Raw genomic sequence first — 17,709 nt, 5'->3', positions numbered from 1 at the left:
ATCAAAAAAGACAAGGAGGGGCACTTCATACACATCAAAGTTAAATTCTACCAAGATTAACTCTCAATCCTGAATATCTATGCTACAAATGCAAGGACAGACATTCATTAAAGAAACTTTAGTAAAGCTCAAAGGACACATTGCATCTCAAACACTAACTGTGGGAGACTTCACACCACTCTCATCAATGGATAGATCCTGGAAACAGAAACAAATCAGAGACACATGGAAACTAACAGAAATTCTGAAAAAAAAATATATATAACATTTTATCATAAAACAAAAAGATATACCCTCTTCTCAGCACCTCATGGTACCTCCTCCAAAATTGACCATATAATCAGGGACAAAACAGGGCTCAACAGATACAAAAATATTGAAATTATCCCATGCACCCTATCACATAAAAATGGACTAAGGCTAATCTTCAAAAACAGCATAAATAATGGAAATCCAATACTCATGTGGAAACTGAACAACACTCTACTCATTGATACCTTGGTCAAGGATGAAATCAAGAAAGAAAGACTTTTTAGAGTTTAATGAAATTGAAGCCACAACTTTTCCATCCTTATGGGACACAATGAAGGCAGTCCTAAGAGAAAAATTCATAGGCCTGAGTGACTCCAAAAAGAAACTATAGAGAGCATACAGTTGCAGCATGGCAGCACACCTAGGAGCTCTAGAAGGAAAGGAAGGAAATTCACCCAAGAGGAGTAGATAGCAGGAAATAATCAAATTATGGCTGAAATCAACCAAGTGGAAACAAAAGGAAGTATTCAAAGAATCAACGAAACCAGGAGCAGGTACTTTGAGAAAATCAACAAAATAGATAAACTCTTAGCCAGACTCACTAGAGGGCACAGGGACAGTATCCTGATTAACAAAATCAGAAATAAAAACGGAGACATAACAACAGAACCTGAGAAAATCTAAAACATCATCAGATCCTACTACAAAAGGCTATACTCAACAAAACTGTAAAACCTGGATGAAATGGACAATTTCCTAGATATATACCAGGTACCAAAGTTAAATCAGGTTCAGATTAATGACCTAAAAAGTCACATTTCCCCTAAAGAAATAGAAGCAGTCATCAATAGTCTCCCAACCAAAAAAAAAAGCCCAGGAACAGATGGGTTTAATGCAGAGTTCTATCAGACCTTCAAAGAAGACTTAATTTCAGTGCTTCTCAAACTATTCAACAAAATAGACACAGAAGGTAGTCTATCCAATTCACTATACGAAGCCACAATTGCTCTGATACCTAAACCACATAAAGACCCAACAAAGAAAAAGGACTTCAGACCAATTTCCCTTATGAATATCAATGCAAAAATACTCAATAAAATCCTCCCAAACCGATTCCAAGAACATATCAAAACGATCATCCATCATGATCATGGAGGCTTCATCCCAGGGATACAGGGATGGTTCAATATTCAGAAATCCGTCAATGTGATCCACTATATAAACAAACTCAAAGACAAAAACCACATGATCATTTTGTTTAATGCTGAGAAAGTATTTGAAAAATCCAACACCCATTCATGATAAAAGTCATGGAAAGATCAGGAATTCAAGGCCCATAACTAAACATAATAAAAGAAATATACAGCAAAGCAGTAGCCAACATCAAACAAAATGGAAAGAAGCTGGAAGCAATCCCACTAAAATTAGGGACTAGACAAGGCTGTCCACTCTATCCCTACCTGTTCAATATAGTACTTGAAGTACTAGCCAGAGCAATTTACAACAAAAGGAGATAAGGGGGATACAAATTGGAAAAGAAGAAGTCAAAATACCATTATTTACAGATGATATCGTAGTATATATAAGTGGCCCTAAAAGTTTCACCAGAGAATTCCAAAACCTGATAAACAGCTTCAGTGCAGTAGCTGTATATAAAATTAACTCTCTACACAAAGGGTAAACAGGATGAGAAAGAAATTAGGGAGAAAACACCCTTCAAAATAGTAACAAATAATATAAAATATATTGGTGTGACCCTAACTAAGGAAGTGAAAGATCTATATGATAAGAACTTCAAGTCTCTGAAGAAATAAATTGAAGAAGATCTCAGAAGATGGAAAGATCTCCCATGCTCATGGATTGGCAGTATTGATATAGTAAAAATGGCTATTATGCTGAAAGCAATCTACAGATTCAATGCAATCCGCATCAAAATTCCAACTCAATTCTTCACTGAGTTAGAAAGGGCAATTTGCAAATTCATCTAGAATAGTAAAAAACCTAGGATAGCAAAAACTATTCTCAACAATAAAAGAACCTCTGGTGGAATCAGCATGCCTGACTTCAAGCTGTACTACAGATCAATAATGATAAAAAAGTACATGGTACTGGTACAGCAACAGACAGGTAGATCAATGGAATAGAATTGAAGACCCAGAAATGAACCCACACACCTATGGTCACTTGATCTCTGACAAGGGAGCTAAAACCATCCAGTGGAAAAAAGACAGCATTTTCAACAAATGGTGCTGGCACAACGGGCAGTTTTCATGTAGAAGAATGCGAACTGATACATTCTTATCTACTTGTATAAAATTCCAGTCTAAGCGGATCAAAGAACTCCACATAAAACCAGAGACACTGAAATTTATAGAGGAGAAAGTGGGGAAAGCCTTGAAGATATGGGCACAAGTGAAAAATTCCTGAACAGAACAGCAATGGCCTGTGCATTAAGTTCAAAAATTAACTAATGGGACCTCATAAAATTGCAAAGCTTCTGTAAGGCAAAAGACATTGTCAATAAGACAAAAAAGCCACCAACAGATTGGGAAAGTTTTTTTTTACCAATCCTAAATCTGATAGAGGACTAATATCCAATTTGTACAAAGAGATTGAAAAGCTGGACTCCAAAAAATCAAACAACCCCATTAAAAATGGGGTACAGAGCTAAAATTAAGAATTCTCAACTGAGTAATACCAAAAGGTTGAGAAATAATTGAAAAAATGTTCAACATTCTTAATCCTAAGTCAAATGCGAATTAAAACAACCCTGAGATTACACCTTACACCAGTCAGAATGGCTAAGATCAAAAATCCATGTGGCAGTAGATGCTTTCCAGGATGTGGAGAAAGAGGATTACTCCTCCATCACTTGGTGGGATTGCAAGCTTTTACACCATTCTGGATATCAGTCTGATGATGCCTATGAAAATTGGACATAATATTTCCAGAAGATCCAGCAATACCTCTCTTAGGCATATACCAAGATGTTCCAAGTGGTAATAAGGACACATGCTCTACTATGTTCATCGCAGCCTTACTTATATTAGCCAGAAGCTGGAAAGAACCCATTTGTCCCTCAACAGAGGAATGGATACAGAAAATGTGGTACATTTACACATGGAGTACACTTCAGCAATTAAAAACAATGAATTTATGAAATACTTAGGCAAATGGATGTAAATGGACAATATCATCCTTAGTGAGGTAACCCAATCAAAAAAGAACTCACTTGATTTGCACTCACTGATCAGTGGATTTTAGCCCAGAATCTCAGAATACTGAAGATACAATTTTCAAAACACAAGAAAACCAAGAAGAAGGAAGACCAAAGCGTGGATACTTCATTCATCCTTAGAATAGGGAACAAAACACCCATGGAAGGAGTTACAGAGGCAAAGTTTGGAGGTGAGACCAAAGGATGGACTGTACAGAGACTGCCCCATGCAGGGATCCATTCCATAATCAACCACCAAACATAGACACTTTTGCATATCCCAGCAAGATTTTGCTGAAAGGACCCTGATCTAGCTGTCTCTTGTGATGTCAGTGCCTGGCAAATACAGAAGTGGATGCTCACATTCATATATTGGATGGAACACAGGGCACCCAATGGAGGAGACAGAGAAAGTACCCAAGTAGCTGAAGGAGTCTGCAACCCTATAGGTGGAACAACAATATGAACTAACCAGTACCCACAGAGCTCAAGTCTCTAGGTGCATATGTAGCAGAAGATTGTCTAGTTAGCCATCATTGGGAAGGGAGGCCCCTTGGTCTTATAAAGTTTATATGTCCCAGTACAGGGGAACGTCAGGGCCAAGAAGTGGGAGTGACTGGGTAGGTGAGCAGTGCAGGGGGGAGGGTATAGGGGACTTTCAGGATAGTATTTGGAATGTAATTGAAGAAAATATATAATAAATATTGAAAAAATACAATACATTTATGAAATTCCTAGACAAATGGATGGATCTGGAGGATATCATCTTGAGTGAGTTAACCCAATCACAAAAGAACACACATGATATGAACTCACTGATAAGTGGACATTAGCCCAGAGTCTCATAATTCTTTTTAGAATGAGGAACAAAATACCCATATAAGGAGTTACATAGACAAATTTCGGAGTGGAGGCTGAAGGAATGACCATCCAGAGACTGCCCTACTTGGGGATCCATTCCATAAACCACCACCAAAACCAGACACTATGGAAGATGCCAACAAGAGCTTGCAGAGAGGAACCTGATATAGCTGTCTCCTTAGGGGTCTTCCAGTTCCTGGCAAAATCAGAAGTGGATGCTCACAGTCATCCATCCATTGGACTGAGCACAAGTTCCACAATGAAGGAGATAGAGAAAGTCCTCAGTGGGCTGTAAGGGTCTGAAGCCCCATAGGAGGAACATTAATATGCACTAACCAATACCCCCAGCATTCCTCCAAACTATACCAACAATCAAAGAAAACAGATGGTGGAATTTGTGGCTTAACCTGTATATGTAGCAGAGGATGGCCTAGTTGATCATCAATGGGAGGAGAGGCCCTTGGTCCTGTGAAGGCTCTATGCCCCAGTATAGAGAAATGCCAGGACCTGGAATGGGATTCTGTGGGTTGGGGTACAGGGAGATCATGGTGGGTATATGTGATTTTCAGAGGGGAAATTAGAAAAGGGGATGACATTTGAAATGTACATAAAGAAAATATATCATAAGAGATGTAAAAAATAAGAAAGGGGTAGTTGGAAAAAGAATTAAAATCAGCTAGAATGGAGAAAAGGCAAGAATGGTAAGTGGGCTGTCACTGAGATCAAAATCCCTGTATACATGTATGGAAACATCAAAAATAAAACACTTTATTATATGTGATTAATATATTTCTATAAGAATATAAATCAAAACAGCGTAACAAGAATCCACCACCCCACCTCTGAAAATATTTTAGAGACAAATAGGAGATTAGGATTTACAATATATAGAAAGATGTCTTTTAAGAAAATGCTGGATGATCACGCTAATTTATAAGATGTATAAGAAGCCATTACAAAAAGACTAAGAAAATAGACAAATGAGAAGCATAGTAGGAAATAAGCAGCATTTCTCATTTTTCTGTTCTGTGATAAACCACCATGATAAAAGGCAATTTAAGGAAAAGAGAGCTTGTTTGTGTCAGGTAGAACGATAGGAAGTGAAATCTGGGATTTCATTTTCTCAACTGCATGCAGGAATCAAATGGAGTGTACTGGAATTGGTTTGAGTGTTTACTGTCTCAAAGCCCGCCTTGAATGGAATACTTTCTCCAACCAGGCTGTGCCTCATAAACATTCTGAAAAGGTGCCACCAATTGGGAACCAAGTGTTGAAATTTGGGGGCCTATGTGGGCCACTTCTTAATCAAATGATGACCGATGTCAATATCAAGATTAGGTCTGTAAAGACTAGATACTCCAAATGATGCTTAAATATTATGACATGGGGCAATCTGTGACTGTATCCTGCACTGTAGTGGCATGTGAGAACAGAAAGACTTCACAATCAGTGTTCAAATGATGATGACTCCTGGGCCCATAGACTTGTTGAATGTATAAAGATAAAATGGAACCTACAGAATATTAAAGGTCTAGAGATGCAGGCAAGTTAGGTATCATACATGAAATTGTGGGTTTGAGCCCCAGCACCAATTAAATAGAATATACAGTAGGTGTTTTTAGTCTTAGATCTTGAGAGGTAGCAGAAGAAGGAACCACACTTCAATATAGAAAATTCAAGGCCAACCTAAGCTATCTCTCACTTTGTCTTTAAAAAAAAATTCTCTGAGCCCTGGAACTGGGGAGATTCCAGAGTCTCTATGGTGGTGACTCTATCTGAAACTCTTAACAGTAAGTGACATGGAGCCTGAAATGCCACCTCCTGTAGGCAGGTAGGATTCCCAGTGGAGGGATAAGAATAGCAACACATTCAGAAAACCTTTGACCCCAAATGTGTTCTAAACAGAAGATGTCCAGAAACAAAGATGGAGCAGAGATGGAAAAAATGGGCAATTATTGACTAGCCAAAAATTAGACACACACCATGGGCAAGAAACAATCCATGACACTATTACTCTGATATGCATGCCTACAAGAGCCCAGAATAAGTGAGGTTCCACCCAGCAGCTGAGTAAAAGAGATTGTATACATCCACCGCCAAACATTAGTTAGAGCTGTGGAAGTCTTTTGGAAAAGTTGGGGAAAGGATTGAGGGACCCAAAGGTGTTAAGAACCCCAGATTAAGACCTGAAGAGTCAACCAACCTGGACATTTTAACACTCTCAGAAACCGAACCACCAAACAAAAAGCGATCAAGAGCTAGACCTTGGGGCCCTGCACATATGTAGCAGATTTGCAACTTGGTCTTCGAGCAGGTCTCCCAACAACTGGAGCTGGGGCTCTCCATGAACATGTTTCCTGTCTGTGGATCCTATTCCTCTATCTGGGCTGCCTTGTCTTGTCTCAGTGGGAGAAGACACACTAAGTCCTGGGGAGAATTGATGTGTCATGGTAGGGAGGTACGCTAGGGACACCTATCCCTTTCTAGAAGACAAGAGGATGGGGATAGGAGCTGCAAGTAGAGATCATTAAGAGGAGAGGGGTGCTGAATATTGTGATGTTAATTAATTAATAGTATATGTAATATGAATAAATAAATCATTAATTAATAAGTTAATTAATGAAATAAATGTCTCTGAGTTTCTCCCACCTCCTATATTTTACAGATTACTCACCATTTCCTTTGAGGAACCATTCAAAATAAGTTCCGAGTGACCCTGGATTCTTCACAAGGTTTGTGTTACCATAGAAAAAGTAACCAGACACAAGAATATCTCTGGGATTTCTGATGAGATAGATTGCCTTGAATGGATAAAGATGTAAATGAAGGTCAACAGTTATTCCTCACATTTTAACTCTCTTAAGTTCCATGAAATTTTCTAATATCTAATGGTTTTAAAAACATTTGTTATTTTCATGTGGGCAAAACATATACACAAGTGAAAAAATCTATAGTCATAATTCCCCTTTTCTAATTTTATATGATTTGTAAAAATGGAACAACAAAATGACTAGTTCATTAACAGTGTAAAAAAAACCGGGCTGATTAGACAGTTCTAGATTACAATAACAATTGGTTATCTAATACCAAATGGCAAGCCTGTAAAATATACATACAAGTAATGCTGTAGTGATTGAGAAAGATGTACTGAAGGATTTAGGGATATACAGATTCATTTAGGAATATATTGATTATTTATTTAAATATGAATATATACTGTATACTTTAGAAACATGTAAATATATGTCTATATAGGAATACATAAACATAGAAATATATTTAGGAATATATATGTATATGTATATGTATATGATTTTGTATAGGTATAGGTATAGGTATAGGTATAGGTATAGGTATAGGTATAGGTATAGGTATAGGTATATGTATAGGTATATGTATAGGTATATGTATATGTATGGTTATGTGTATGTGTATGTGTATATGTATATTTATGTAACACGAATTAATGAAAAAATAAACCATAAATTTGAAAGAGAGAAAAAAGTGATATATTAATGTTTTTGGAGGGAGAAAATGGTAGGGGAAAATGATGTATATAATTCTAATTTATTATAAAAATTTCAAAACATAAACGAAAAGAAAAAAATTAAAAGAAATCATTATTTTTTAAAAAAATATTTATATTATATATAGGAGTACACTGTCGCTGTATTCAAACATACCAAAAGGCATTGGATCCCATTACATATGGTCATGAGTCACCATGTTTTTGCTGAGAATTGATGTCAGTACCTCTGGAAAAGCAGTTACTGCTCTTAATCCTGGAGCCACAACTCCAGCCCCCAAAGTAATCATTTTTAAAAAAAGGCACTTCATATTTTGTACCAATACTTCTAGATCTCATCTTTTTAACTTCAAAAATATTGATTTATTCATGTCTGAGTGCACACATTCATTTTTGTACATTATTTGTGGACAGAAATCCAAAACCACCTAAAAGGTGGTTGGATGCCCTGTTACTAGAGTTGCAGACAGTTGTGAGACACCATGTGTGTGTTGGGAACTGAACCGAGGTCCTTTGCAAGAGAAGCCAGAACTCTTAACAGCTGAGCCATCTCTCTAAGTCCTCTTAGAAATTTTAAATATTTTATTGGATATTTTGATATACATTTCAAATCTTATCACTTTTTTCAGCTTCCCACCTCTTCCCTGGAAACCCCCAATCCAATCTCCTTCCCCCTGCTTCAATGAAAGTGTTTTCTGACCAAACCATCCACTCCTACTTCCCAAGGATATCAAAAATTATTCTCAACAATAAAAGAACTACTGAGTGAATCACCATACCCGATCTCTTGCTGTATTATAGAGCAATACTGATAAAAAAAATTGTATGCTATTGGTACAATGAAATGCAGGTAGATTAATGAAATAGAGTTGAGAATCCAAAATTGAACCCACACTCCTATGTTCAGTTGATATTTTGCATTTTCAACAAATGATGCCTGTTTAATTGGCTGTCCACATGTAGAACACTGGAAATCAACCCATTCTTATCTCCTTTTACACAGCTCAACTCCAAGTGTATCAAGAACTTCCACATAAAATCAGACACACTGAAACTTTTAGAAGATAAAGAGAGGAAGAACCTTAAATATATGGACACAAAAGAAAAATTCCTGAACAGAACAGAAATGGTTTATGCTCTAAGATCAAGAATTGACAAATGTGACCTAATAAAATTGCAAAGTTTCTGTAAGTCAATGAACCCTGTCATTAGGACAAATGGAAAAGAGGAACACTCCTCCATTGCAGGTGGGATTGCAAGCTGGTATAACCACTCTGAAAATCAGTCTGGTAGTTTCTAAGGAAATTGTACAAAGTATTATCTGAGGACCCTCTCCCAAGCTTATACCCAAAAGATGCTACAACATATAACAAGGACATATGCTCCTCTATGTTCATAGCAGCCATATTTATAAGAGACAGAAATTGGAAATAAATCAGATGTCCTTCAACAGAGGAAAGGATACAGAAAATTTGGTACATTTACAAGATAGCATACTACTCATCAACAAAAACCTTTGAAATGCAATGACCTTTGAAATTCATAGGAAAATTAATAGAAATAGAAAATATCATCTTGAGTGATGTAACCCAATCACAAAAGTATCTAAATAATATGCATTACCTGATAAGTGGATATTAGCCTAGTAGCTCAGAATAACCAAAATATAATTCACAGACCACATGAAGCTCTAGAAGAAGGACGACCAAAGTGTTGATACTTCCATGCTTCTTAGAAGGGGGGACAAAAAACTCATGGGAGGAAACATGGAGACAAAGTGTGGAGCAGAGACTGAAGGAAAGACAATACAGATACTGCTCCATCTGAGGATCCATCCCATATTCAGTAAACAAACCAAGACATTATTGTCAATGCCGAGAAGTGCATGCTGTCAGGAGCTGTCTTCTGAGAGGCTCTGCCAGAAATATAGAATTTATCCCTTTAAGCTTCAGTTTCCCCTGTCAAAATTTTCCAAATCCAGATAAGACACACACATATATAAGAGTCGCCACAAATTCATTGTGCAATTTTAATGAGAGATTATTCTAAGTTTGTCTTTGTAGTTGCAGCATAAACTATTTATAGCTTTAATGGATGGAGGGATTTACAGAAAACTTTCTTACTAACTAGTACCTGTGATAGGTCAGTATGTGGATATCTCTGATTCCTTCTACTGATCCTCTTTCCATTTCATGGGAGATTCCTGTGGCTACTGATATTAATAGACAGCTAGACACATGATGACACTTTATATATAACTGATCTTTGAACATTGATACCTGGTCATTTTGTTTCCCCTATAAGCAATTGTGTCTTAGGTGTTTCACCCACAGGGCTTAGAGTATATGTTATAAGTAAGATTGGCTCTTTGATGACAATGATATAGTAATTATATCTGTACATTAGAGTTTGAACTCTGTTTGGCCTATATATAGTTCATGAATATTTCAGTGTGATATTTCACTTTATTTCTTAAAGCTGCCCAGGATCACTGTGTGCTGGTCCACATCCTTGTACTCTATCTAATATAGTCTGAGGTGGGGAAATATCAGCATCACCTAGTGCATGAGAATCCCATCTTCACATTTCAGAAAGTCCTTCAGGACTTGTCAGGTAAAATAAGTTCAGAGTGTTTAGTCAAAGAAAATTTCAACCACTGGACACTGACCTTGGCCTTGGAACTGAAGAAAGACTTGGGGAAGAGATGGATGGGAAGATGGGAGGATATGAATCGTGGTCCTTCCTTATTGATTAATGCAGGGTATCCTGTATCAGTCTCTAGCCAGGGTGAGCGGTCCCAAATGGGCACAGTTTGGATCCACTTTGGATCTCCCTTGGTCTGAATCAAGCAGACAATCTCAATCAGCCAGTTTGTTCCTGAATGAAAAGGAAAAATGACTGTCACTCATGTCAACATTACTTGTGAAAAAGCTTCAAGTAGAATATATGCTCATACAATTTACAGTGCTGCCCAATTTCAAGCACACAGACTTGTGTTCACAATGTCCATGTGACATAGGTGCAAAGTATATTCACTCATCATATTCTAGACTTAATTTTGCAAAAGAGAGTCCCTATACTCAATAAACAGCAACCTGGCAATGGAATATCTCCTCCAGCTCTGGGCCAACATCATTCTACATTCTGGTGGGATGAATTTGTATCTCAAATATTTCAAAATGTTTTAATCATAGCACATGCCCGCTGAGACTACCTCCTTTAATTTAATTCACTGTCATTGAGATGCCCCCAGGCTGCAATATATGACTGAGTACTTCTTCTTTTTAAAGTGAATCAATTCCCTTGTGCATATTTATCACACACCCTTGATTTGTGTTTATGTGCTCATTTGTCAGTGGATGTTTCTCTAGCTTCCTTCTCTGAGATATTGTCTGGTACTTTTTTCCTGTATTCCCACTGCCTATGGAATTTCTGTGTCATTTTTCTTTCAATGTCAAAAACCTAATACTTACTCAATGTTCAGTGCTTCTTCCAAACAGCAATCATCCATACCCCCAAACTACCATGATGTTGCTTTATGCTTTCTTGAGTTTTCAGATTCTTTCTACGTCCTGCACAAGGTCCATAGTAAATTTACTTAAAACTGTCCTCTTCTCCAAATATCCTCACATACATGCCTTTATCTCTTAATGTTATTTCTTGTATTTAATCTCACCGCTCTCACTCTTATATCTATACCCCAGAGAAAGGGACCAATGGCATATTCTGCCTCAGGGAGCACGCACTATCATTGTCCTGGTGCCATAGCTGATCTCCTCGGCCCACATAGGTCAGACAGAGTGGAACACACACAAATCTCCATGCCCACAAGTCATTTTACACATTAATATATAGAACACTCTACTCATCATACAAAATGAATTAGGATCAAAGTACTAACCTCCCTTATACACTTCAGAATTAGTCTTACTGATGATCCTTACCTGACTTGGGGTAAGTCAATATCAACAAGTCTTCTTCTTTCACCACAAACTTATTATGGATATCTTCCAAAATTTCTCTTTGATATGCTAGGGCAGGAAAAGGTATCCCTTCAAACCAATTATAGTCTGACATCATGAATAGCTTCTTGTAGGTGCTGTTAGGATTACAGCCCAGCACACCTACTCAGCTTATAGCAAATTCTGAGAGGTAAGATTTATAGTGCAGGTAAAAAATCATTAACATTCTCTTGTTTGCTGTGAAATATTTACTTATAGGAAGAAATAAATATTGCAACCTACAGTCAAAGGTTACTATATTGAGCAATTTTAAAGTTGTACAAATAACATTCTGCAATTTGTGAGACCAAGTTCATGACCTCAAATCAGAGACTCAGTAAGATGCAATAGGACATAGAAATGTAAGTTAATTTAAAATGCCTAGTAATACAATTTAGCTTTCAGAATGATTTTGAATGTACAGAAAAATGACAAGAGATCATACAAAACCATTCTATGGAATTTCTTTTTTTTTTTTAAATAGTGGTTGCTTTTGAGAAACTCATAGTACATTAACTGCCCTTCTTCTTCCCCTCAAAGCCTTCCCTCCTTTTCCCATAATTTTGATCTCTTCTTTAACATTTGCTGCTATTTATATAAACACACATGTATAGTCAACCTACTCAGTCCATGCATTTGAGCTTATATGTGATGCATCTTGAGGTGTGCAGTTAAGATTAGAAAAATCAATGTGAGATTTCATCTTCAGACACAGCCTATTCTCCATATCTTAGCAACAGCTGATATGAGGTATTTCTTATATAGTAAAATCATATAGAATTTCCCCTGGCCTCTTTAGTATACCTACTAATGCCATTATGCTGGTTTGTTTGGGTAACTATACTGTTAAAAGTTCATGTGTCTATTTTCCTGTTGTGTCTAAGAGAGACATATTGTATCAACAGGAACCTTGGCCTTTGGGGGAACTCTGTATCCTCTTCTGTGACCTTTTCTGTGAGCCTCTCAGGTTGTAGGGATTTATTTCAGATATATCAGTTGGGGTTGTGTACCTTTATGTTATTATCTACATTTTGGTCCATTGTGGATCCTTGCCAGAGTCACCACATGTTGCAAAAAGAAGTATCTTTGACAATGGGTGAGAACTTCATTAACCTGTGGGTATAAGGTCAAGTACTTAGAAAACAGCTGGAAATTACACTGGTTTAGGGAACTGTTGGTAATGAGACTCATGGGGTTTTGCTTTTTCCATTCCCACCTGGTTTTATGTTTGTAATACCAGACATGGCTCCCCTCTATTTGAGTAGGCTTAAGGACTAATTATATAGCCTTTGATCAGCCCAAAATAAAAGTGCCACTTTTTGGCTTCTTTGGATGCCTTGCCAGTCAAGTCATTCTTCTGGCTCACAGGCTTCATGCCTGCATAGTTTGAGTGATTGTTCCTCTCCCTGGCATAGTGAGCAAGGTCTTACTTTATGAAACCACTTCATTGGCAAGAGATTTCCGGACTATTTTAGATCAGTTCCTCCAAACTGTGTGTCTGAAGTGCATCTCCAAGATCTGGGAGGCAACCAAGGGCATCAAGAACTTATGTTTTTTGGGGGGGAATTCTCAGATTCTACTAACTACTTTAGAGAATATTTCTCATGCATGATATTAGGGTTTTGATATATAGTCCATAGTTCTTGTGGAGAACATTGTCATTCCAAATGGCAAAATATCTTTAAACTACATATTTATGTTTCACATATATATTTATCATATGTGATTTTAGATAAATCCTGGATAATATGATTTTCTATGTTTTTTTAAACATCCATGGAATTATTTAGCCTTTTATCACTTCAATTACTGTGCATTAGACCTGTGTCCTGTTTCCAAAATACACTCCATCCTATTTTCCCCATTTTTCCCTTTGTAACACCTGTGTGCTATTCCAGTGTCTAGAATTTTTCTCTCAAGTGATCCCTTTTAACTTTCCTGGTTACTGTGGTTACTCCAAGTTATAAGCACACAGTTACAGATTCAAAGGCAGAACACACAAATCTCTTATAGATCCACCTGTTTGCCTAAAAATTTCATGATGTCATTTATCTCCACATCTAAGTAGATTTTCTTTGTACATATGAACCACACTTTCATTAGTCATTTATTAGTTGAAGGATATTTAAGTTGTTTTTGTTTTCTAGTTATTATGACTAGGAAAGTAATAAACATGGCTAAGAAACAATTTGTGGAGTAATATATCAAGTCCTTTCACATATGTCAAGGAATATTGTATCTGTGCCATATGATACACTTTTCATTTTCACAGTGACTTCATCATATTGAAATGCAGTTAAGTTCGTGAGGGTCGCCGTTTCCCAAACTATTACAATCATTTATCTCACCTGCATTTTTTGTAAGTTTTTTGTTTGGTCATATTATTTCTGACTAGAGTAGATTAAATCTCAAAATAGTTTAATTTTTATTACCTTGCTTGCTAAAGTTTTTGACTAATTAAGAAGGTATATTTTAGTTCTTATATATATATTATTATTTCTTCTCTTGTGAAAAAATAAAACTGGCCAGAGGTAAAGGTCAGTATTTTTCATAATTTTTATTAGATATTTTCTTCATTTATATTTCAAATGCTATCCCTAAAGTCCCCTATACAATCCCCTCACCCTGCTTCTCTACCCACTCACTCCCACTTCTTAGCCCTGATATTATCCTGTACTAGGGCATATAAAGTTTGCAAGATCAATGGCTGTCTCTTCCCAATGATGCCCGACTAGGCCATCTTCTGCTATATTTGCAACAAAAGACATGAGCTCTGGGGGTACTGGTTAGTTCATATTGTTGTTCCAACTATAGGGTTGCAGAACCCCTCAGCTCCTTGGGAACTTTCTCTAGCTCCTCCATTGGGGGCCCTGTGTTCAATCCAATAGATGACTGTGAGCTTCCACTGCTGTATTTGTCAGGCACTGGCATAGCCTCACAAGAGACACCTATATTAGGGTCCATTCAGCAAAATCTTGCTGGCATATGTAATAGTGTCTGTGTTTGGTGTCCCATTATAGGATGGATCCCTGCATGAGGGGAAGTCTCAGGATGGTCCATCCTTTGGTCTCAGCTACCATCTTTGTCTCTGTAACTCCTTCCATGGGTATTTTGTTCCCTATTTTAAAGCGGAATGGCATAACTACACGTCGGTCTTCCTTCTTCTATATTTTCTTGTGTTTTGCAAAATGTATCTTGGGTATTCTAAGTTTCTGGGCTAATATCCACATATCAGTGCATCCATATCATGTTAGTTCTTTTGTGATTTGGTTACCACACTAAGATGATATCCTCCATATCCATCCATTTGCCTACGAGTTTCATAAATTTATTGTTTTTAATATCTGAGTAGTACTCCATTGTGTAAATGTACAACATTTTCTGTATCCACTCCTCTGTTGAGGGACAAATGGGTTCTTTCCAGCTTCTGGCTAATATAAGTAAGACTGCTATGAACATAGTGGAGCATGTGTCCTTATTACCAGTTGGAACATCTGGATATATGTCCAAGAGAGTTATTGCTGGATCCTCCATTAGTACTATGTCCAATTTTCTGAGGAACTGCCAGACTAATTTCCAGAGTGGTTGTACATGCTTACAATCCCACCAAATATAGAGGAGTGTTCCTCTTTCTCCACATTCTGGCCAGCATCTACTGTCACCTGAATTTTTTATCTTAGCTATTCTGACTGGTGTGAGGTGGAATCTCAGGGTTGTTTTGATTTGCATTTCCTTGATGATTAAGGATGTTGAACATTTTTTTCAAGTGCTTCTCAGCCATTCGATATTCCTCACTTGAGAATTTTTTCTTCATCACTGTGTCCCATTTTTTAATGGGGTTATATGATTTTTCTGGAGTCCATCTTCTTGAGTTCTTTATATACATTGAATATTAGTACCCTATCTCATTTATGATTGGTAAAGATATTTTCCCAATCTCTTGGTTGCCTTTTTGTCTTATTGACAGTGTCTTTTGTCTTACAGAATCTTTACAATTATATTTGTCAATTCTTGATCTTACAGCACATGTCTTTGCTGTTCTGTTCAGGAATATTTTCCCTGTGCCGGTAACTTTTAGGCTTTTCCTTACTTTCCCCTCTATAAGATTCAGTGTCTCTCATTTTGTATGAGAGTTCCTTGATCCCCTTAATTTTTTGCTATCCAAAGTTTTTTGTGATTGTAGATGAATTTAATAAAAGCCCTTTCTAATTCTGTGAATAATTGAGTTGGAATTTTGACAGAGATTAAATTGAATCTGTAGATTGTTTTTGGCAAGATAGCCATTTTGACAATATGAATCCTGCCAATCCATGAGCATGAGAGATCTTTCCATCTTCTGAGATCTTCAATATCTTTGTTTAGAGACTTGAAGTTCTTATCATACCAATCTTTCAAATCCTTACTTGGAGTCATACCAAGGTATTTTATATTATTTATGACTATTCCAAAGGGGATTGTCTCCCTAATTTCATTCTCACCTTGTTTATCTTTTGTCTAGGGAAAGGCCACTGATTTGTTTGAGTTAATTTTTTTTTATCCAGCTAATGCACTGAAGTTGTTTATCAGATATAGGAACTCTCTGGTGGAATTTTAAGGGTAATTTATATATACTATAATATCATCTGCAAATAGTGATATTATGACTTCCTCCTTTCCAATTTGAATCCCCTTGATCTCCTTTTGTTGTTGAATTGTTCTGGCTAGGACTTCAAGTACTATGTTGAATAGGTAGGTAGAGAGTGGGCAGCCTTGTCTAGTCCCTACTTTTAGTGGGATTGCTTCCAGCTTCTCTGCATTATTTTGATCTTGGCTACTGGTTTACTGTATATTGCTTTTATTATGTTTAGTTATGGGCCTTGAATTACTGATGATTTCCTGATTTCCATGAATGTGTGCTGGATTTTGTCAAATACTTTCTCAGCATCTAAAGAGATGATCATGTGATTTTTGTCTTTGAGTTTGTTTGTATAGTGAATATATATATATGTTGATGGGTTTTCATATATTAAGCAATCCCTTCATTCCTGGGATGATGCTTGCTTGATCATGAAGGATGATCGTTTTTATGTGTTCTTGGATTTGGTTTGTGCAAATTTTATTGAGTATTTTTGCATCAATATTACTAAGGGAAATTGGTCTGAAGTTCTCTTTCTTTGTTGGGTCTTCTTGTGGTTTAGGTATCAGAGTAATTGTGGCTTCATATAATGAATTGGGTAGAGTATCTTCTGTTTCTATTTTGTGGAATAGTTTCAGGAGTAATGGAATTACGTCTCCTTTGAAGGTGTTATACAACAGTGAACTTAACCCATCTGTTCCTGGCCTTTTTTGGTTGGGAGATTATTAATGACTGCTTATATTTCTTTAGGGAATATGGGACTTGTATAAATTGTTTAATCTGATCGTGATTTAACTTTGGTACCTGGTATCTGTCTAGGAAATTGTCTATTCCATCCAGGTTTTCCAGTTTTGTTTAGTATAGATTTTTGTAGTAGGGTCTGATGATGCTTTGCATTTCCTCAGGTTGTGCTGTTATATCATCTTCTCTTTCATTTCTGAATTTGTTAATTAGGCTACTGCCCCTGTGCTCTCTAATTAGTCTGGCTAAGGGTTTATCTATTTTGTTGATTTTCTTAAAGAACCAGCTCCTAGTTTGGTTTATTTTTTTGTATAGTTCTTTTTGTTTCCACTTCGTTGATTTCGATGATGAGTTTGGTTACTTCCTGCAGTCTATTCTCCTTTTGTGAATTTGCTTCCTTTTGTTCTAAAGCTTTTAGGTGTGCTGTCAAGGTGTTAGTGTATGCTCTCTCTAGTTTATTTTTGGTGGCACTCAGACATATGATTTTCCTCTTAGG

The 17,709-nt window shown here is 36.8% G+C and overlaps 1 pseudogene across 1 annotated transcript in view; it reads right to left on the bottom strand.

The window, feature by feature from the left end:
- Positions 1–12,007, bottom strand: part of LOC147003538 (sulfotransferase 2A1-like) — a 34,545-nt pseudogene extending 22,538 nt beyond the window's left edge. The window contains exons 1-3 of the transcript XR_015048016.1: positions 11,801–12,007; positions 10,525–10,733; positions 7,005–7,131 (exon numbers count right to left, since the gene is read on the bottom strand). The product of XR_015048016.1 is annotated as a sulfotransferase 2A1-like (transcript). The remainder of the gene's footprint in view (positions 1–7,004; positions 7,132–10,524; positions 10,734–11,800) is intronic.
- Positions 12,008–17,709: the final 5,702 nt, after the last annotated feature.

The sequence above is a fragment of the Mus caroli genome, unplaced genomic scaffold (assembly GCF_978045245.1).
Source record: "Mus caroli unplaced genomic scaffold, Mus_caroli_1 scaffold_8, whole genome shotgun sequence".
Classification (NCBI taxonomy): Eukaryota; Metazoa; Chordata; class Mammalia; order Rodentia; family Muridae; genus Mus; species Mus caroli.
The sequence above is the reverse complement of the archived record's forward strand: the minus strand, read 5'-3'. Positions and strand labels throughout refer to the sequence as shown.